Source organism: Arachis ipaensis, chromosome B6 (genome assembly GCF_059453495.1).
Source record: "Arachis ipaensis isolate K30076 ecotype BB chromosome B6, ASM5945349v1, whole genome shotgun sequence".
In the NCBI taxonomy this organism is placed as follows: domain Eukaryota; kingdom Viridiplantae; phylum Streptophyta; class Magnoliopsida; order Fabales; family Fabaceae; genus Arachis; species Arachis ipaensis.
The window spans coordinates 120,250,599-120,272,598 of NC_142441.1; the positions used below are offsets into that span (position 1 = coordinate 120,250,599).

The window sequence follows — 22,000 nt, forward strand, 5'->3', positions numbered from 1 at the left end:
AAATTTGGGAGAAAATTCAGAAATTACATGCAAAAATGATCTCATGCATGCCTATTTTTAACTGGTCTAACTTGAAGAAAAAATTTATTTTATTCGGTAACAGACTCAGATGAAACTGCAACGGCAACGCCCGAACTCATAGTGACGGTGACTAAGTGATGAGTCCGTGGAAGAAGAACTTAACAAACTCAGAGAGAGAGAGAGAGAGAGAGAGAGAGAGAGAGAGAGAGAGAGAGAGAGAGAGAGAGAGAGAGAGAGAGAGAGAGAGAGAGAGAGAGAGAGAGAGAGGAATTTACCTAAAAAAAAAGGACTCAGCAAGAGAAAGATGGCGACAGGCTCAACAACGACAATAATAGGATAAGCAGCGATGGCGACATGAGCTGTGACGGGTAGGCGGCGATGGATTCAGAAACAACGATGACGGGAGCTATGAGATTTTTTGAGAAGAAGCTGAGAAGAAGAAGACTCTGGGTGAGGATGACTGGGTTTCTCTTGCATGGCTATATAGTACGGACTAAAACTGTGAATCATTGAATCTGTAATGTGAGGCAAATCCTAATTCCTAAAAAGTGTTTATATGTATATATTCGGGGCGGGTGCACCATAAACCCGACCATGCCCTGTCCTAAGCGAAATCTGCCCCGACTCGAGTCAAGTTATTACCCTCCCCAATCGGGTATAGACGGGTCGGGTACCTGCGTATTCGGGTACTCCTACCAAGTCTAACCACGTATTGATACTCCATTTATTAAGAATTTACCGCTAGCCAATGGATTGCTACACACACAAGACGAGATTCTAATTTCTAATAGTTGTTTAAGCGGACGAGTGAGATGATTACTCAACAAACTCAAATTAATTAAAACAAATACTAATTATTTTTAATATTTTAATATTAAAAATCATGAGAGTTTGATTTTAATTATAAAGTTGTAAAAGATTTATAATCATTACTATATATATTTTATTTAATTTTTTAGTAAATTTTTTTATATAATTTTATGTATTATCTTATATAGGATACGAGAACATACACTAGTTATAACAAAAATTAAAAAGTTGAGTTTTACCATTATTATTGATGGTATTGTATAAAAAGAAAGATTGAATTAAAGATACTTTAGACTTTTATTCCTTTTCAGTCAAAATGCAAAAAAGTGTATTATGTAAAAGATCATTTTAATTTTATCTTATATTGTAGAACTAATTAAACATACAGATACGAGAAAAAAAATAACATAATTATATATTCTAATTCAGTCTTTTATTAATGCAATAAAATTTATATTTAGTCTTCATTATAAACATAGTAAAATTTTCACTGTAATTAAATCAATTGCAGTCACCAATTTTAAGAAATTAAAATCTTAATTCATCTAAACTTTAAGAGCTCAGACTAAGTTTAAGACCATTAAATATAAACCAACTTTAGTCAAATTTTAAGTATTAACCCAACTTATTAAAAAAAAAAGGAAAAGTATAGATAGATAATAAAAATTCTAAACAATGTGAACAATAGATATATCGGATGTTCATTTTATTAGGTGTGTGGATAATTATTCTAATATTAAGATTTAGGTGAATAATTTAGAAGTGTAGTGTGTTTTGATTTGATTGGTGGTTATTCATGTTGTTCAAAAAAATTATTGATTACCTAACATAATCCAAAAAAAAAAATTGTATGAATTATACTAATTAAAGATCATACTTCCAAATTATCACTAAACGCAAATCAAATTAGTAATTTTTTAAGTGTTAACACCTAACTTATGAAATAAGGACTACATGAACTAATCCTAACTTCATGTCTCCGAAAACCAACATTAGAAATAAATATATTTTTGTCTTTTCTTAAACTATTTCTCTTGCTTTTTTTCATTTTTTATTTTTTATTTTTTATAGTTCCTTACATAAACATTAATTCAATCTTTTGCATTACAGAAAGAAATAGACTAGACGAAAACAAATGGATGTCTTGAAGGTAAGTATGAGCAGAGAAAAAATGAAATTTCTAATAGGAAGAATGAATGGTGAAATATTCTCCCTTTTCCTTGGCTTCAAATTTCGAAAGAGCCTCCTATAATCGTTTCTGCTAGCTGTAAAGTTACAGATTTGATTGTCTTTACTCTTTCTATAAAAGCCAACTATAGAATTTTGATATTCTTCTCATTACTCTTTTTTTATTTTCTCACAATTCTTTTTTCATTTCCCAATTTTTTATTTCTTTGCCTCGAAGAAACAATTGTATTGCTAGTGCACGTATTATAATTTGGTTTAGTAAAATTTTTTAAAAAGATGTTATTTTTTTAAAAAATATAAATATTTTATTTTATATTTAGTAAATAAAAAAATTCATGCCTTTTATGTTTGTAGTTTTTAAAAATTATACATGCTTTTAAAAGTACTTAAAGAAAAAAATTTTAAAGTTAACTTGTACTTATCAAAATTAAAAAATTTAATATAATTTTGTACATTAATTAATACTTAAATTTAATTTTTACATTAATATCTATTATAATATTTTTAAATTTTAAAAATTATTTTGCTTATTAAAAATTATTTTTAATTTAATTTACTAAATACAAATGTTATAATTTTTAAAAAGCTAACTTTTAAAGTTAATTTTTACAAACTATTTTTAAAAAATAAAAATTTTATCAAATTAAGCTTATATCTTGTTATGGGCTTAATTCTTATTTACTTTCCTTATTTTGCTTGAGATATGATCTGTCTTGCATGTTGTGTATTCAACTATACTGATTTTAATTTGTTTTGTTTAGACCTACAATATTTAAACACGCACATCAAATTAATCACACTAATATCTTTGGACTATTATTTCATAACCCAATAAGTAATAGTTATCATCATTTACAATTGTTAATTTTAATTTTAAACTCAGCAATTATTAAAAAGAGTATGAAATTTATAAAGATAAATTCTACACCCAGCTTAATATAAAAGAATGTGTTTTAATTTGATGTACAAAACATTTTATTTCTTTTTTTTTCTTCTATTTTCTTTTTGATAGAGAAAATATTGAATTTTTTATTTTAATAAATTAAATAAATATAATAATTACCGAAATAAATAATTTAAAAAATTATTACCGAAATTCGTTTTCCTGTCTTGTCTTATTTATAATGTAAATGAGATAATTTTGCACGTATTTGTAAATATAAAAATATATTTTCTGAAAATAATAAAAAAATATTAATAACATCAATAATTTAAACTTTTAACATGCAATTAGTACTTAAAAATGTTGGTAGAAGAGATTAAAATAGATATGTTTGATCAATTAGTACTCAAAAAGAGTACATAAAAATTTTTAGATTAAATTATAGATCCAATTGGATTGATTTAAATTTAAAAAATAAAAAATTCGTACGTGTTCAAGTTCCATAATGAGAATAAATACGGTAATTGTGCCCACTCCTAAAACTTGAAAGATGTGAAGCGTGAAATTCATGCACCATCAATAAAACATAAAAAGAATGGGAACTGTATCAATTCTCTTCTCATTTTTTTTGTTTTATTTATCATGCATCAACTTCACGCTTCCCTTCTTTCAATTTTTAGGAGTGGGCACAATTACCGTATTTATTCTTGTTATGGAAGTTGAACATGTAGTAGTTTTTTATTTTGTAAATTTAAATCCATTCAATTATTATATCTATAATTTAATCTAAAATTTTTTATGTACACTTTTTGAGTACTAATTGATCAAACATATCTATTTTAATCTTTTCTATCAACCTTTTTAAGTACTAATTGCATACTAAAAGTTTAGATTATTGATATTATTAATATTTTTTATTATTTTCAAAAAATATATTTTTTTATTTACAAATACACGAGTGTAAACGAGATATATAAGTGTCGCGTCTAACTGTCTTATCTCGTTTACCGACAGAGAACAAATTTCGGTAATAATTTTTAAATTATTTATTTCGATAATTATTATATTTATTTAATTTATTAAAATAAAAAATCCAGAAAACATTAGGCGACAATATCTAAGTTTGCAAAATCTCAAGTGATGACAATAGTGGCTCCGAACAGATCTGGCGAGGGAGGAACCAAGCTGACAGTGAGGGAGGAACGTCGCCAGAGACGAGAATCAAGCAACCATGAGTAGACAACCAGAATAGGGCAAGGAGAAGAGGAACGTTGAGCGACAACAGCACCCTCCCGCCGAGGAGAAGAGTTCGGCAATGAGGAATGGATGGTGGCTGGGTGCTGCTCCAAGGAGGTTTGGGTTGGGCTCTTCACTCCAGTCTCCAGAGTTTTCAGAGAGAAAGAGAGGGGTAGGATGGTGGCATGGTAGCGGCTTGGATTCCTCAATGTTAAGGTTTTTTTTTCTATATATATAATGTTAAAACGGCAACGTTTTGAGTCTAGCCTTGAACCGGAAATTCTTAAAAAACCCGGTCAGTTTCGACAGTTCATCAGTTAATTGTGGATTCAGTTGGTTTTCTGACCGATTTTTTACTAGATGGTTTTTAGAGTCAACTGAACCGACCATATGACCGATTTTCGATTAATTCGGTTGAATCGGCCAGTCTGGTTTGATTTTCAGAACTATGATCCTAACTAACTACACTACTTACTCTTAAATGTCCCTGGAGCTCTATCAGCCTTCTTCATTACTAGCATACATCCTCATCTTCTATTGCCCTATGGTGAATTTCGATTATGCCCAAATTAATTCAATCCTTCAAATCCTCCTTTAATCTTGTCTTCAAATACTTCTCACGACTCTTCTCGTGCTATTGTTTTTATTGATCTCCTAGAATTGCAGCCACAATTGCCTGATTCCTATACACCTTAGGCATGTCTCTTGCTAATTGGTGAGACATTGGTTATGACTGATTTATTGTCCAATAAGGAGGAAGTTGATTATGATGACTCAGGTTTGCAATGAGGATACCTGAACTCATTTTCCTCATGCACTGTCCATGTAAAGCCACAGTTTAGTTAGTGATTGCCTGATGTCTCTTATGTCTTGGAGTATTTAGTCAATTTTTCATCTCTTACTACCACTTTTGAGGATTTCTGCAAGTGGTAAACAATCTAATTCTAGAACTGTACTTTCCATGTCCAAGATTTTTACTAAAATGATTTTCTCCCTCATGGTCATAGCCTCTACCACTAAACTTGAATTGGCTTTTATTTTTGTAGTTTTTCCTCCTCTAATGTGCCCTTCTAAATCTCTGATGACTGCTGTTATTTTTCCTAAGGCTGTGGTGACTAAGAAGGCAGCATCAATATTTTCTTTGAGCCAGTCTTTTAGTGGAAGTTTCCACTTCACAGGTGATCTTCTTCTTGTTTGTTGAGTTAACTATTTTTGCTTAATGTCTTTCCTGGTATTGATGTAATCTGATTCTTGTAATATGGCATTGAATATTACTACTTGTGGATTTGGATGTGTGTGCTAAAAATGGTCACATTCTTTGTTTTCCAAATAGCCCGAACCAAGTGTCGTATTCTACTCCAACATAGTGCCCTATCTTCTTTTGCTTTGCTTTTAATCTCATATAATTTCACTGATAACCAATTACCTATAGAGTTTACTGCGTCTCTTATGGGAGTGTATTGTGCTTGCAATCCAAACCAAATAGCTCTGGTCCAATTACATAGTAAGATTGCATGATCAATTGTCTCCTCTTCTTGTAAACAAATATGACATATAGAATTGTCAGTATTTTTTTCTATTTTTGTATAAATTGGCCCTAACTGGGAGAATATTTTGAATAGCTTTCCAAAAAAATATCTGTATCTTTTGAGGTGCTCTTATCTCCCAAATTCCTTTCCATAGCTCTTGAAAGTTATTACTTGTAAAAGGCTGGTCTACTGATTTTTTTTCATCTTTCCCTCTAGCTATATGGTAGCTTGTTTTGACCGTATAATTCCTATCTTGTCTAAAAGGTCAGGTAAACCTATTTTGTCTTAGTAGTCAGCTTAGTTGGGTTTGGAGGATCAATTTGCCTATCTGTTGGGAAAAAATATTCGCCTACCTCTTTGGTTAGCTAGGCTATTTTTTTCTATGGGTGATCTCAATCAATGATCTAATTGTCGCTCCAAATATGAACTTGACTACAAGTTTCAATACTCCACTTGTCATTTCTTCTAAGAAAATCCCTTTTCTGGATGAGGCTTTTTAAATGCAAGTCCCTTTGTCAGTTTTTGGTGCTTCCCAAAATTCCTTATTAGAAAAGTAGATAGCTTTTAGGATCTTGACCTAAAAAGCATTCGAATTCTGAAGTATTCTCCAAGCTTGTTTGACTAATTGTGCAGTATTTTGGTGGTAAAATTCTTTGAATCCCAAACCTCTCTCTTCCCAGCTTGTACACAATTTGCCCAAACTTTTCTATGTAGTCCTTTATCCTTACCAGAAACTCTTTACCAAAATTTTGCTATTTTAGCACTTAGCTCCCTATAAAAGTTTCTTGGAATCTAACATCACTCATGGCATATGTTGGAATAGCTTGGATGATTGCTTTAATAAGAACCTCTTTCTCAGTTTGGTTGAGGAGGCTCTCCTTCAAATCCTCAATCTTTCTAGATATTCTCTCTTTAATCCATTCCAAGGCCTTGCATCTTGATCTTTCTTACCTTGTCAAAAGTCCTAAGTACTTTCCTGGATTATCCCATGCAGGTATGCCCAAAATCTCTTCAATATTGACTCTAGTCCGGATAGGTGTTTGAGTTTCATAGGTGATGCCTTATGTTTTCTAGATTGATAACTTAACCTGAAGCAGTTGTGTAGCTATTTAGGATTTGGATGAGCTGATATATCTCTTCCTCCCTTGCACCTAAAAAAATTATATAATCATCAAGGAACAGGAGATGAGTAATACTAGGTGTAGTGGGTGCAAGTTTCACTCCAAAGATCAATTTATTTTCTTAGGCTAAGTCCATAAGAATAGTGAAAACTTCTAAAGCTATGATAAATAGGTCAGGAGAAAGAGGGTCTCCCTGTCTTAATCCTTTTTGCGAGTAATTTCTTGTGATAGATTTTCATTAATTTTGAATATGTATTTGACCCCTTTCACATAACTCTGAACCAGCTTTGTCCATTTGTTTTGGAATCCGAATGCCTTCAAAACTTCCTCTAAGTAATCACACTCCAACCTGTCGTACGCCTTGTTCATATCCAGTTTGATAGTTAGATCCTGGGAACCCTTATTCCCATTCAAATGATGGAAGGCTTCTTGAACTATGATTATATTGTCTTGGATTAGTCATCCTCTAACAAAAGCACTCTGGATTGAGGGAACTATTTGGCTCATGATCCCTTTAAGTCTAATGACCATAACCTTTGATATGTGATGAGCGGATATTTTATACGTTTTTTGGCATTGTTTTTTATATAGTTTTTAGTATGTTTTGTTTAAGTTTTATTAAGTTTTCATAGGTTTTAGTAAAAAATTTACATTTTTGGATTCTACTTTGAGTTTGTGTGTTTTATGGTAAATTCAGGTATTTTCTGTCTGAAATTGAGGAGTTTGAGCAGAAGTCTGATTCAGAAGCAGAGAAAGGACTGCAGATGCTGTCAGGATTTGACCTTCGTGCACTCGAAAGAGTTTTTCTGGAGATACAGAAGTCCAAATGGCGTGCTATCAACGGCTATGGAAAGCTAACATCTAGGGATTTCCAGAAATATATAATAGTCCATACTTTGTTTCGTAAATGAATGCCCAAAACTGGCGTTCAATGCCAACCACCAGCCCTATTCTTGGCGTCCAACGTCCACAAGGGAGCAACTGGAGTTCAACGCCCAAAAAGGGGTCCCTAGCCAGCGTTCAATGCCCCTAAGGGACACTAGCACGTGGGAGACACTCAAGCTCAGTCCAAACTGTAACACCCTACCACACTTAATCTTATGCTTAACTCATAAGACTGAGATAGCTAGTAAGGTATTACGACCCCTATAAGAATATATATATATATATATATATATATATATATATATAGTGAAAGAGATATTTAACTAGGAGCCTTGAAAAACGGGTAAAACAAAACGCAAAATAAAAGCGCAATGCTCAGAAAACGAGATAACTTGCGTTCTAAGAAATCTAAAGATAATAAGTATAAATAGACAGAAAATGAGAATAAAGAGTCAAGGATACAAAATAACTAGCTCTTAACTCATCCTGTGAAGCTAAGGCTGGTCGGAGAATATTTACATACAATATATATATATATATATATATATATATATATATATATATATATATATATATATATATCCCAAAAACCCCAAATACATAGGTAAACCCTAGCTCTCCTTTAACCTCTAAGAGGAATAAAATAAACAAGTTTCTTGGAGAGAAAGCTAAGTACATATATACATAAGCTACATAACAAAAGAACCCAGAAACTGCTCTGCTTCAGGAATTCTAGACACCTAGCGAGGTTCCTCTTGACCTGCATCTGAAAACAACAACACAGTATGGAGTGAGAACCAGAGGTTCTCAGCATAGTAAAGGTGCCATGCACATAATATATAAGGTCCTGAGAATGCCAGAGGCAATCCTAGAATGCCGACACTCAGGTTGTAAAACTTAAAGAACTAAACAGAAACCATAAACTAGGGTGGTCCTCTAAGGCTCTCTAAACTAGATCAATTCCTTAAATCTAACTGGAACTTAAATAAAATCCTTAATCTTTTTGCCTTTCCTCCGCTCCTCCATCTCTGGTAATTACAAGGACAAACAAGCAGACAAAGTAAGCACAGGTAGAATATAGATAATACAGATATCAATTATGACAATTAGCATATTATAATCAATTAGGCAATCCCAATTAATGCACAAACAAGCCATACATACAAATGCATATGATGCATGCCTGTCCTATGGCCGTTGATATCAACTGTCGGTTACATAGCCATCCCGACATGTTCTCAAGCTCAAAAATATACCATGGGGAGAATCCCCAAGCTGACATGGGGAAGAGAACACCCCCAAGCTCAATAATATCCATGGGACGAATCCCAAGCTGACATGGGAAAAATAATACCCCAAGCTCAATGTTATCCATAGGACTAATCCCTGGATGACATGGGGGAGACAACACTCAAAGCTCAATAATATTCAATCTTTAGCTTACATATGCATCTCCGGCATACTCGTGACAATACTGCACTTTCTCAATAAATCATAAGCATTTACTCATTCCTCTTATATTTTATGATACACAATTATAAATTCATAACTCGTCTCATCATCCTCATTTCGTTAATGTCCATGATTATCTCATTCATTAATCTTAAATAGATCCTGAATCCACTTAACAAACACATCACAACATCGAATGGTAATAAAAGAGAATTAAAATTTAGAAATTTTAAGGTTAAAGAAGCATGTTTTAACTATGAAGCATAATTAGGGAGGAAACACAAAAACATGTAATTTATATGAATAAGTGTTAAAAATATTGATAAAACCCACCAAATTCTACACAAGATAAACCCTAAAATTGGAGTTTATCACTCACTTGAGGTATTACTTGGTACAACCCGGTGCACTTGCCAGTTATTTGTGGACTTTGAATTCCACACCAATCACCAAATAACGGAGTGGATAACAGCATCATAATATAGGCACGTGCGAATATGCGAACAGTATCCTCGGTTACATCAGCTGGTAATACCCTAAACCTCTTGTGGAGCCATGTGAAGTGGACTGCCATCTGCTTGACCTTATTTGGTGGTGGTAACTCACCGAATAACTGCTGAAATAATTCCCAAGCTGGTCGGCAACCCTCCATGAATTTTTTGAACTCGGCTAGGCACCCACTAACGGCCTTCCCATTGACAGGCAACCCAAACTAATACGCCATATCTTGCAGCGTGATGGTGCACTCTCTGAAAGGCATATGAAAAGTGTGTGTCTCAGGACGCTACCTCTCAATGAATGCACTGATCATAGGCTCATCCAACCAGAACCAATGACTGCTCAGCCTGGCCAAGTGGTACAAACTAGCCATCTCCAAATAAGGTATGAGTTGTTCATGCATAGGCATATTCTATTGCCACCAAACGCTGTAGATACACCTACTCGGCTACACCATGCAGTAAAAATAATCACCACGTAATTAAATTCTACTTGATACATGCATAAACAATAAATAAGTACTCCAAATAATTAAATAATTAAATAACTAAAAAATTAAATAATTTAATAATTAAAAATAACCACAACGTATAAACACTAAATAATTAAATAATTCTACTTGATACACGCATAAACACTAAATAACATCCGCTGCCTCTCTAATTACAAAAACAGAATAAAGTCTAATATTTCATCCGCATTAAATCTTACACACTAAACTATAAATCTTAAGGTATGATATTGTCCATGCCCTATATGTTACATACTATATTCTATATTCCAAAGTCTAATACTAAACTATAAATATTAAATTATATACTCATACCCTACATTCTAGATCCTATATTCTAAAATTTAATACTCAATTATAAAGGTTAAATTATAAATTCTAGCTGTATACCCTACATACTAGATTCTATATTCTAAAGTCTAATACTAAAAAAAAAAATAAGCTAACCTCGTCAACAATGGCACCGACAATGTGGGCAACAACGTTCATTCGGTACAAGCTTTGTTCGTCTGCCATGCTGTCTAATTGAAGGTCACTGCCAAGAAAACCCAAATCCACTACCAAAGTCCTCCTCCCTTCTCTCTAAAATTTCTTCTCTCTAACAAAATTGCCACTCCACACCAAATGAAGAATCTGCGACTAGCTATTGCGGATTTATAGCCCCTCTTCACGTAAACCGCGGCTGCCTCCAGCAGTTTACAGCCATGCAATGCCTCATATAAACCGCTACTGCTTATAGCGGTTTATGCACAACATCCCTCCTTCAGAAACCGCTGTGTCTATAGCGGTTTCTGGGTGCACCTTTTTTCACGTAAATCACGGCTACCAGTAACGGTTTACGTTCATTTCTAATCCATTGATACCAGTAGCAGTTTTTATAGATTGTGAAGTTGCAATTGCATCTTTAGCTTGAAAAATTTGTAATATAATAAAATGTGTTTGCAACCATTTTATTTGAGTAACTAGCCCTATCTTTTAGTCCATAGTTAACTAGCCCTAACTTTTATTGAAAACTTAACTTCATATATTTTTTATAAAAAAGTTTTAATTAACAGTTCCAACTTTGCCTTTAAATCGCATGTTAGTTAAATCTTTAAATCAATGAGCATCTCCAATGCAAGGTTTTAATTTTATTTCATTTTAGGTCCTAAGAGTGCCACATAAATATTTATGAGACCATATATCATAAAATTTGATTGTGAAATTTATTACTCTAATGCTTAGTCTTTACACTTCAATTATTTTTAATTATTTCAAATAATTTTAATTAAATTGTAAAATTTAACTAAAATAAAAAATATAGAATTATAAAATTAATAATTATATACCATATTTAAAAAATATTATACACTAATAAAAATAGACTTTAAAATATTATCTAATTAAACATAATAACAATAAAAAAAAATACATTACATATTTTAAAAAATTTGCACATTACATGTTTGAATTTTGGTTCATTGGATTTAAAAAAAAAATGCAATGGAAAAATCTGAATTTGGGGATGTGAAGATTGAGAATTTTGTGTATTTGAATTTGGAAAAAATTAGAATTTTGTAAATAATTGAGAAAATAATTTATGTTCATTTTTCTACCAAATTGATAAGATAATAAAGAAATAAAGTAATAAAATACATGAATACAATTGAGTACATCTAATTTATTTGAGTATATTTTGATTGGGTTTTGTTACGTTACAATAATAATGTTACAATATTCATTTAGGCTTTGTTTGTTTAAGTGGAAAATAAAAGAAAAGAAAAGGAAGAAAAAAAAATTGAAAATAAAATAGCTACTTTTTATTGCTTGGTTGAATAAAAAAGTTAAAAAGAAAAAATGAACAGCGTAAAAAAGTAGGTGAGACTCATTGAAAAAATTTTTCTTCCAATATTAGATGGAAAATGGAAGAAAATATAATTAATATTAATATTCTAATATTATCCTCTTATTTTTCAATACATTTTAAAATATATAAAGATAAAATTATTTTTTATAATATTATATATTATTTTTTTTCTCATTTTTCTTTCATTCAAATAAAAAGAAAAATAAAAATTCATTCAATTTCTTTCTCTTCTCTTATTTTCTTTTTTTTTTTCCAACCAAACAAAATCTTAATGGAAGGTTTAATGGACTATACAAGTTGCAGCATTTTATTGATGTTTTTTAAAATGATACGATATCATCGATTATGCTACGTGCACACTAAAATCAGCTACTAAAGTCGGTCACTAGTATAAAATACATGTTAAAATACAAATACATATTGAAAATAAATTAAATCACACATGTATTTATATACAAATATATTAGTAGTGATTGGTAGCGCGGAATTACACTTCGCACTATTGAACCAACAAGTGCACTGGGTCGTCCAATTAATACCTGAGTGAGTCAGGGTCGATCCCACGAGGATTTTGATTTGAAGCAAGCTATGGTTATCTTGTAGATCATAGTCAGGCGGATAGAAGAGTTGTTGGATTTGTTTAAACGCATAAAATTTGAATAAGATAGAATTAATAGGTTTGATTATAACTAGTGATAAGAAGATGGTTAAGGCTTGGAGATGCTTTATTCTTCTGGATTAATTCCGGTCTTACTATCTTCTTCAACTGTGAATGATTTCTTCTAAGGTAGGCTATATGTGATTAACGTCTTTTTTTAGAGATCGCTAATACTCCTCCATTTCTAATCCCAGGGTTAGTGCGGATCCAGTCTGATTGAAGGTGAAACTCCTGCAGTTCATTCTCCTTGGTGATCCTACTCAAAACGCCACAAACAAGGTCAAATCTTCCAGATTAGAGGATGTTGTGCCTTTGGTTCTAGCCTCTACCACAAAAACTCTAATCTCCCCATACTTTGGCTGAACTGGCGTTTCAAGAAGTCCTCAACGAAGTCATGGATTAGCCGTCTAAGAGATGTATAATCAAGATAGTGGTTCATCATTGTCCGATAAAAGACTCACTCTGAACCCATGTAGAATGAGATAACCTTGTGCCGGTTCAATGCATTCATATTGATGAAGAACGAAGATACATCTTAGAATAGAGAATCATCAAACACTGATTGAAATAGAACAGTAATACTTTTATTAATCCATAAAACTCAGCAGAGCTCCTCCCTTCAACCTAAGAGGTTTAGAAACTCATACTGATAGAGAATACAATCATAAAACGTGTAAAGTATCAAAAAGGTGCTGAATAGTGTAAACATTCTCAAATAAATATAAGACTAATGACTAAGGATTACATAGGAAGGGTAAAACAATCTTTTAGTGCTAAAACCCACTTCTCAGAACCACTTGGTGAGTGTTTGGGCTGAGTTTTGATGAGATCCATGTGCTAGGAGGCCTCTAGGGCATTGAACGCTGGCTAGGGGGTCCTTTATGGGCGTTGGACGCTGGTCTCTTCTCCTTTGGGCGTTGGACGCCAGAATAGGGCAGGAGTCTGGTGTTGAACGCCAGTTTTGGGCCTTCAATTCTGAAGTAAAGTATAAACTATTATATATTGCTAGAAAGCGCTAGATGTTAACTTTTCATAGCCGTTGAGAACGCTCCATTTGGATGTCTGTATCTCCAGAAAAGCTCTTTCGAGTGCAAGGAGGTCAGATCCGGACAGCATCTGCAGTACTTTCTCTGTCTCTGAATCAGACTTTTGCTCCAGTTCCTCAATTTCAGCCAGAAAATACCTGAAATTGCAAAAAAAATACACAAAATCAAAGTAAAATCCAAAAATGTGAATTTTGCACTAAAACCTATGAAAACTTAATAAAACTTAAACAAAACATACTAAAAACTATATGAAAATAATGCCAAAAAGCGTATAAAATATCCGCTCATCAGTGATTTTAGTGATTGATTTTATTAATACTAATATCATTTTAAAGATGATATCTAATACAAATTTTAATTTTAAATTATTTTAATTACTGTAGAAGTTAAAAATAATATCCAAAATTAATTTTATTGGAGCTGCTTTCATAATTTTTTTTTCTTGCTATTTGTGCAAAACTTAGAAAGAGGGAGTAATTTAGGATTTACAATATACAGAAAGGCATGTAGTTGTCTTACTTCAGTGCCTTGGTGAATGTTTGTTTCCTGTGTTTGTGTGTTAGTCAAAACTAAAATTTGAATTTGGTTACATTAAGCATTGTTTACATATTATAACCCACTAAAAAATCATAAATATATGTTGATTAGAATTTTTTTTCAATCATATTAGATAAATATCAAAATATAATTCTATGTCCAAAAGAAAAATCTGCACCCAAATTGGAGGAACAAGGCTGGAAAAGGGAGAGAGAGATCAAACAAACTAACACCGCTGTGTTTAATTAAAAGTTTTGCCAACCTATCTGTCAAGGATAATAATTCGTAGGTGCGGGAGGAAGAAGATGAAGTACAGAGTAGAAGGAATGGTAATAATATAGTGGAGAAAAATGGAGGTGAATTGGAGAATCAACATATTTTGGGAGATAAGGAGAAGGTGGATGAAAATAAAGCTGAACAAATACATAAAAGCTGTTCGGATTATGTATTTCCTATTGGAGTAGGGGAGGAATTTGGAGGTAATAAGGGGAATAAGAAGAAGAATATAAAATATCCAGCAAGGAGGAAATATTCTTTCAAATCAATCTCGGGGGTTAAGCGACAATCTGAAGACGCTGGTGAAGGATCACAAAATAAAAATCCATGCTCGGAAGAATAACATTTGGCTGAAAAGGGGGAGGATGCCGCCCATAATTTGGCACCCCAAGAGACATGAAGATGAGAATGTGGAACTGTCAGAGTTTGGGGAAACCCCTGACAGTTCACAGCATTAAAGGAATTTTTAAATCTTATTCTCCTGAGGTATTGTTCTTATCCGAGAGAGAGAAAAATTTCTCGACAGTGGAGGGTATACTGCGGAGAGTCGGATATAATTCTATGTTCTTAGTGGACCTGATTGGGTTGGCAGGTGGTCTGATGGTAGTGTGAAAAGACAATATTAAAGTTTAAATTCTCAGACATGATAACTTTTTTATTCATTTTACAGCTGATGATCAACAAGCAGTGCAAAAATGGGAGGTTATAGGAATGCACTTGAGTACGAAAGAGGTAAGAAGGATTGAGTAATATAATTGAGTGTTACAACTTATGGAGATTGGTGGAGATAAGTTAGTTGTCATAGGAAATTTCAATGCAATCAAGGCAAATCACGAGAAGGAGGGTGGCAGAGCAAAATCAAGTACTTCCATATAAAATTTCAATGATTTCATCAATGATTGAGGTTTAATTGATTTGGGTTATGAAGGGAATAAGTTCATGTGGAGTAATCGGCAATTCGGAGAAAACCTTGTTAAGGAGAGGCTGGATAGAGCCTTAACAACCAGTGTTTGGAGAGATGATTGGCCAAATATTGTGGTCATGCACTTGGAGGACACAGGATGTGATCATAGACCAATTTTATTAAGTACAGAGAAGGAAGGGAGGAGGTTTAAGAGAATATTCAGATTTCAAGAAAGATGGTGTGAGATGGGAGATGTTATTGCCATTGAGAAGGAGACTTGGAGAGAAGGAGTGGAGGGTTCACCAATGTTTCAGTTTGTAACTAAACTAAAAAAATGCAGACATAAATTTGTGGATTGGCAAAAGTCTTCCTGTTCTAACTCTAAGATTAGAATTCTTAATGTCAAAGAGAATTTGGCTAAAGAGGTTGAAAAAAGAGAGCATGCCAATGACATCGTAATCCGAAATGTAGAGGCTGAATTGGAGGAGGTTCTGGACCAAGAAGAGAGATATTGGTGAGAAAAATGTAGAGTCAATTGGCTAAATTGGGGACGAATAGAACACTAAGTTCTTTCACTCCAAGTTCCAAGCGAGGAATAGAAGAAATAGAATACAGTATTTGGAGGACGAAGAAAGGAATACAGCTACAGAGGTAGAAGAAATAGAAGAAACAGCCCAGAAGTATTTTGAGACTCTTTTTACCTCAAGCAACCCGAAGGACCTAGCCAAAAAGATTCAGGATATTCCAAAGAAAATAGATGCAATAACTAACTGGAGGCTAGTCAGACCATTGACAGAAAAAGAGATCAAAGCGGCAGGTTTTTCTATCAACCCCTTCTCTACACCTGGGGATGATGGATTCACTGCTAAGTTCTATTAGGTTTATTGGGATATGATTAAAGATAGAGCAACTAGAATATTTTTCTCTGGAGGTAAACTACTTAAGGCTTTTAATCATACAAATATTTGCTTAATTCCTAAAATTTCAAATGCTAGGAATATGAAGCAGATTAGACCTATAACTCTTAGTAGTGTGTTTTATAAAATTATATCCAAGATCTTGGTGCATAGGTTGTGTAACACCCTAATTAGCCTAAGCCTTACCTCGCGTCGTAAAGCAAAGGTTAATTAGAGATTACGACAGTTCTAAGCTCATACGTATAATATATAGAAGAATAATATAATATCTAGAAGCCCGATGAAAGATATAGCTCAAATTTTAGATTTTGAAAAGCGCAAAACGTACTAGCGAAGCTACTAGCTTGAGGCACAAGAAACATATAAGATATATCAAAGGATAAGTATATAATATCATAGGATACTAGCCACGACTCGCGGAGTTTAAGCCGGCTAGCCATATACAAGTATACAGAACCATACAGAAACTTGACAGTTTAAAAACAGCTTATACAAGTTTATTCTCTCAAAAACAAGCCTCTAGGCTAAACAAAATACAAAAGAGAGATATATAAACAAGATAACCCAAAAAGACCCCAAAAGAATCCAAGATCCTCCGCTTCTGTCACCATCCAAAACAACTCACCGAGGTGGGTTGCAACCTGCATCTGAAAAATACAACAAAGATATGGTATGAGAACTGGGGGTTCTCAGTATGGTAACAGTGCCCAGTGATATAGGATATAAGACCCCGGGATGCCGAAGGCAATCCTAAGCTCCATCTCCATCACAATGTTTCATCTTAAAGCATACTAAAACCATAAAGCATATATACATAATTCTTTTCTTGACTTAAAACCTTAATAGCATATAGAGGAAAATCTATCTTAGGGAATTACTAATTAAACTATTCTCCGCTGTCCCACAGCCTTCGCCATCCTACCCTTTGTGCGATCCCATCGCCACCGCCTACCTAACCTCCTCAAAGTCCATACAAACACAGATTATACAAGCAAGTAAAATATAGGTAATATTCAAATATATAACAAGTAATTCAAGAAGCAAGTAATCATACTATACATTTAGGCAAACTCAAGTAATCAAAGCAAACAAGCACATAAGAGATGCACATGATGAATGTCTATCCTATTGGCTCGTGATATCACTTGTCGGTCCGTAATTGCCAACCTGACACATCCTCCCGGATGTAGCCTTTTCTGCCACGCCAGGGATATAGTGCCCTGCACACTCATGCAGCAGCTCTTCTGCTACGCCAGAGATATAGTACCCTGCACACTCATATAATAGGGAGTCTACTACGCTGGGGATATAGGCCCCGCACACTTCCTGCAGCAGAGAAGGAACCAACCACAACAAATCATGCAGCCGAACAATCTGCTACGCCGGGGATATAGGCCCGCACACTCTCAACATCCAACAAATTATGTGGCAGAAACATCTGCTACGCCGGAGATATAGGCTCCGCACACTCTCAACAACCACTAGTCATGCAGCAGAACAATCTGCTACGCCAGAGATATAGGCTCCGCACAGTCTTATATAATCCAATCATTTCCTCATCATCAAATCATCACCAGACATTACCATTCCTCATCTCAATTCACTTTCAGTTATCAATTCTCAATATTCATCAACATCATCATTTCTCTTCGAGTTCTCGGCTCATCTCAACTGTCCTCAATTCATGATTTCCATTCCAAACTCATAGTTTATTAGTTCTCATCCCATATACCAATTCTTCTTTAATCTCCAACCAACCCATTCTCAGTACACCAGAAACTTAGGCCTCCATTTTCTAATATATCATAAAACCATGCTCTAGAACCCATAAGTTATATCCCATGTTCGAATACTCAAAATTAAGCCCAAAACTCTTAAAATGGTGTTTTAGAAGCTTACAACCTGATGCCAGGGCATTTTGGCCAGTTTCACTAACCTTTTCTTTATGGTTTTAGGGTAGTTTCATGCACTTTCTTAGGAAATAAGCAAGTTTTGGGTAGAATTTCACTTACATCTTGATTCAAGCTAACATTGTGATTTTTATATGAATTCATGAGAATTATTCATGAATCGAATGACAAATTGGATGATGCATATCTCATAACTTGGACTAGAACTTTGATGCACTTTATTGCTTGATTTCAGGACAAAGGAAGCAAGGAGGAACCACGTTAGCAGTCACGTTAGTCTAACTAACATGACCTCTAACGTGGAAGGGGAGCTAGCTTGCAACGTTAATGAGAAAAGTAATCACCAATAACGTCCTCGAAGCCATCATAGCCTACGTTAATTGCCAAGTTAACTACATTAACGTGGAAGAAGAAAATGAAGCCAACGTTAGTGACACTCACCTTTGTCACTAACGTTGGACCAAGCTCATATTGGCCACGTTAAGAGCCACGTTAACTCAGTTAATGTGGACTCTAATGTGGGGAAACAAAAGAATGACCAATGTTAGTGACACTCACCTTTGTCACTAACGTTGAGCTAAGCCACTTTGAGCCACGTTAACTCAGTTAATGTTGACTCTAACATGGAGGGAGCAAAGAATCGCCAACATTAGTGATACTCACCTTTGTCACTAACGTTGGGATGAGCTACTATGAGCCACGTTAACTCCCACGTTAACTACATTAATGTGGAAGCTAACGTGAGTAAAAGGGATGATGAGCCAACGTTAGTGACACTCACCTTTGTCACTAACGTTGGAGATGGCTAGCAATACCACGTTAGAAGCCATGTTAACCTAGTTAACGTGAACTCTAACGTGGGAAGTAGGGGCATTTTGGAACGTTAGTGACAAAGGTAAGTGTCACTAACATTCTCGAAGATGTGACAAGCCTACGTTAAAGGTCACGTTAGCCACACTAACGTGAACTCTAACGTAGGGAGAAAGGAGGATTCTCAACGTTATTGGAAAAAGTAAGTCCCAATAACGTGTGCGAAGGACCAAGAGGCAACGTTAGTAGTCACGTTGATGCCACTAACATTGAAGTTAACGTGGAGCATCCTTGGGTTAGGAACGTTAGTGAAAAAGGTGATTGTCACTAACATTCTCGAACCCACACTTTCACTTAACGTTAACGCCACTAACGTCCTAAGCTAGAATCCCTGCCTACTTCACACTTTCTCTCTGCAAGTAAAGCTAAGCCCACTGAAGAAGATAACTGCTTCAACTCAAGATCCAAAGGCCCATATCCAAGACTTGAAGAGCCAACTAGAAGATCAGAAGAATAGTATAAATAGGGAGAGCTTTGAACTAGAAGAGAGCTTTTGGGGATTATTAGAATTACTCTCTGTATTTTACTTTCTCTGCAACTTTTAGTTTAATTCTCAGAATGTACTCTCCATCTATGCTTTTCATTCCCAGAGCTATGAACAACTAAACCCCTTTCATTGGGTTAGGGAGCTCTGTTGTAATTTGATGGATCAATAATAGTTTTCATTATCCTTCTTCTCTCTTTTCTCTTGATTTTACTAGAAAGCTTTCAATCTTCATCCAATTGAGTAGTTATCTTGGAAAAGAAGCTATTCATACTTGGATCTCTTCTGAACCTTGGAAGAGGAATGAAGAGATCATGCTAGAATTGCTTTCTCATGTTGGACCAAATTGGGGTTTGGGCGGATATGGTGACATATAATTCTCCCAATACTTTGATTTGGAAATACATGTGGTATAATCAGTGACCACACTTCATCTCTTCTCATGAGCAATTAGACCAAGGAATTGGCTATTGATCTGATTTGAGAGATTGAATTACCAAGGAATTGGAATTCAATCACTTAAGATTGCCAAGGAGATCAATGAATGCATTGATTGAGGAAGAGATGAAAATGAACTTGATCTGGAGAATGCAACATCTCCTAAGCCCAATGAACTCCCCATTTCTGATCTTACCCATTCTCTTTACTTTCTGCTATTTACTTTCATGCTAAACTCCCCTTCCCCATTTAAGATTCTGCAATTTACCTTCCGTCATTTATTTTCTGCAATTTACTTTCTCGCCATTTAATTTCCTGCAATTCTCAAACCAATTTCTGCTTAGCTCAACTAGAACATTCTTCCAATTAAATTTGCTTGACCAATCAATCCCTGTGGGATTCGACCTCACTCTATTGTGAGTTTTTACTTGACGACAATTCGGTATACTTGCCGAGGGAGATTTGTTAAAGGACAAGTTTCCGTGCATTAAGTTTATGGCGCCGTTGCCGGGGATTGATTTTGTATCAACAATGATTAAATTGGTGGATAACTAGATTGAGCATTTGTTTTTATTTTGTTTGATTTAAGTTCATTTGAGTAATTTACTTTCTGTTCAGTTATTTTTTTCCTTTCCCTTACCCATTTTTCTTAGTTGTTTACAATTCAGTCACCAACCCATTAACTGTTTGATATATTGCATCACTCACACTAACAGCATTTTTGTAGAAATTACTATCTGCATCTATCTTTCTTGCTTTTGCCTTGTTGGTTGTATGACAGGTAGAAGAAGCGGGGCTTCAACTTCCTTTGATTCTGAACCTGAGAGGACCTTTCTTAGATTAAGGAGAGAAGCAAGAGGAAAGAGAGTAGTTGGTGCTGAGGAAGAGGAGGAGTACTTTGAACCAGATATGGATGAGAATATGGAGAACCATCATGAAGAAGAGGCTCACAACCATGGCCGAGAAGGTCCAGCACATCAAGCTGGGCAAGAGAGAAGAGTTCTGGGTTCTTACATCAATCCAAACCCGGGAAACTGTGGAAGTAGCATCCAACGGCCAACCATACATGCCAACAACTTTGAACTAAAGCCACAACTCATCACCCTTGTTCAGAACAATTGTTCATTCGGAGGAAGTGTCCAAGAAGACCCCAATCAACATCTAACCACCTTCCTGAGGATATGCGATACTGTGAAGTCTAATGGTGTTCATCCTGACATTTATAGACTACTTCTGTTCCCTTTCTCACTCAAGGACAAAGCATCTAAATGGCTGGAATCCTTTCCAAATGAGAGTTTAGCAACCTGGGAAGATGTGGTGAACAAATTCTTGGCAAGATTCTATCCTCCTCAATGGATCAACAGGTTGAGAGCTGAGGTACCAACCTTTAGGTAGCAAGATGGTGAGACTCTATATGAAGCATGGGAGAGGTTTAAGGACCTGACAAGAAGATGCCCGCCAGATATGTTCAATGAATGGGTGCAGTTGCACATTTTCTATGAAGGTCTTTCATATGAATCAAAGAAGGCAGTAGACCACTCATTCAGGGGATCTCTGAACAAGAAGAAAACCATTGAAGAAGGCATAGATGTCATTGAGACTGTAGCTGAGAATGACTATTTCTATGCTTCTGAAAGAGGCAACACTAGAGGAGTGATGGAGCTGAACAACGTGGATGCACTGCTAGCTCAAAACAAGATGATTACCAAGCAATTAGCTGACCTTACCAAGAAGATGGAGAAGAATCAAGTAGCAGCTATCACCACTTCAACAGCAACTCAAGAAGGAGTGAATGAAGAGGCAGAGGGTGATCAGGAACAGGCCAACTACATTGGAAATTCTCCCAGGCAGCACCATGACCCATACTCCAAAATATATAATACTGGTTGGAGGAACTACCCAAACTTTGGGTGGGGAAATCAACAGGATCAAGGCCAAGATCAAAGACGCCACAACCCCGGCAACAATGCAACTCACCAA

The 22,000-nt window shown here is 34.7% G+C and overlaps 1 non-coding gene across 1 annotated transcript; it reads right to left on the bottom strand.

Annotated features, from left to right (window-relative positions):
* Nucleotides 1-21,382: 21,382 nt before the first annotated feature.
* LOC148562495 (small nucleolar RNA R71) lies at nucleotides 21,383-21,489 on the bottom strand. Its single transcript, XR_015886758.1, has one exon. It is a non-coding gene; the product is annotated as a small nucleolar RNA R71 (small nucleolar RNA).
* Nucleotides 21,490-22,000: the final 511 nt, after the last annotated feature.